General features: G+C 39.7%; 1 long non-coding RNA gene across 1 annotated transcript; it reads right to left on the reverse strand.

The window, feature by feature from the left end:
* Positions 1 to 1,347: 1,347 nt before the first annotated feature.
* LOC104940845 (uncharacterized) lies at positions 1,348 to 1,701 on the reverse strand. Its single transcript, XR_797834.1, has 2 exons — positions 1,526 to 1,701; positions 1,348 to 1,403 (listed from the first exon to the last, which is right to left on the reverse strand). It is a non-coding gene; the product is annotated as an uncharacterized lncRNA (long non-coding RNA).
* Between the last annotated feature and the right edge of the window lie 88 nt (positions 1,702 to 1,789).

Genomic DNA, 1,789 nt, shown 5'->3' on the forward strand with positions numbered 1-1,789 from the left:
TATTTATATGCGATTAAAAATGCGATTAATTTCGATTAATTAATTACAAAGCCTGTAATTAATTAGATTATTTTTTTTAATCGAGTCCCGGCCCTAATATATATATATATATATATACTGTATATATCAAACATATCAAACATATCTATGCGTCAACCATCCAAACACCAACTGAACTGTGCAAAATATCACCTTGACTCCACATTTACCCTCCACATAAGAACTGTAACCCTCCAAAGTACCACCTTACCTCAGACCCTTTACTTAAGCAGATTCCACACTTTGAAAATATACAAGTAGAACTCCTGTGCTAAGTGTTAAACGGTTAAAACATATAAGCAATGCAGCAAGTTATGGCATAAGTCTTAAAATGCAAAATAAGCACCATAACTTACATTATCTGAGTTTGGGCACGATGAGATGTTTCTGTGAACGCGTTGTGCGTAATATTAAATGTAGGACGGCCTTATTTCCTTTCCTTTGTAAAGGATGGTCTCGTCTATCCTAAAGGAGACTGGACACGAAGCATTTAAGCTCCTTCCCTATCAGCCAGAGTCAAAGCGCTCTTATGGTGGTCATGTCAGTGAGTTATGAAGCTGAGAGTCGAACACGGTTTCCTCCTCGCTCTCTCCAGCCGGCTGCTTTCTTTATTCCTCCTCTTAAGCGTCTCCTTCCTGCAGACCTGTCCCCGTCCGCTCACCGCAGTGCGCCACATTGAGCTTTTCAAAAACAAAGAAGACAGAAGCCCACTTTTCTGTTGTTGTCATTCAAACCCCGGCACAGTGGGGACCCCCCGCCGTGAACAGCAGCGTGAAGCCTTTTATTTCATTGGTATTCACCGGGAAGTCTGTTTAACTTTAAAGTCAGATTAAAGAGTTATTTGTCACAGAGATGAAGGGTGTTGGTGTTTTGCCGTTCGCTGCACATCGCCTTTAATCCCGCTGTGGGTTTACAGACCTCTAAACCCATGACTCAGAATAGAAATGGGTGCTGTATAGCCAAAGTGTTACGCAACAAAGTGGCCCAAACCTTTCCCAAAACACAAAATGCTCTTAGGGAAACAGAGTTTTTAATATCCAACCAAATCCAAACTGGACCTAAAGATTTATATAAATCGGCTCAAAACGAAGTATACCAGGTTTTCATTAAAGTGTATTTAACTGCACCTCGGCCAATACAAAATAAACTGTTTGTAGCACTTAACTTTATTCTGCTCCACCTTAACTCACCAAATACCACCTTAACTCTCCAAAATACCACCTTAACTATCCAAAATACCACCTTAACTCTCCAAAATACCACCTTAACTCACAAAATACCACCTTAACTCACAAAATACCACCTTAACTCACCAAATACCACCTTAACTATCCAAAATACCACCTTAACTCACCAAATACCACCTTACCTATCCAAAATACCACCTTTAACTCTCCAAAGGTCCCCCTTTAGTCTCCAAAATACCTCCTTAACTCACCAAATACCACCTTAACTATCCAATACCACTTAACTCACAAAATACCACCTTAACTCTCCAAAATACCACCTTAACTCACCAAACACCACCTTAACTATCCAAAATACCAACTTAACTCACAAAATACCACCTTAACTCTCCAAAATACCACCTTAACTCTCCAAAATACCACCTTAACTATCCAAAATACCACCTTAACTCACAAAATACCACTTTAACTCACCAAATACAACCTCCAAAATGTATCGCCGTCTAAAGACACATGACAGGGTGACGAACATGTGCACTCAAAATACCAACTTAACTCACCAA

The sequence above is a fragment of the Notothenia coriiceps genome, unplaced genomic scaffold (genome assembly GCF_000735185.1).
Source record: "Notothenia coriiceps isolate Sejong01 unplaced genomic scaffold, NC01 NC01_scaffold00002767, whole genome shotgun sequence".
NCBI lineage: Eukaryota > Metazoa > Chordata > Actinopteri > Perciformes > Nototheniidae > Notothenia > Notothenia coriiceps.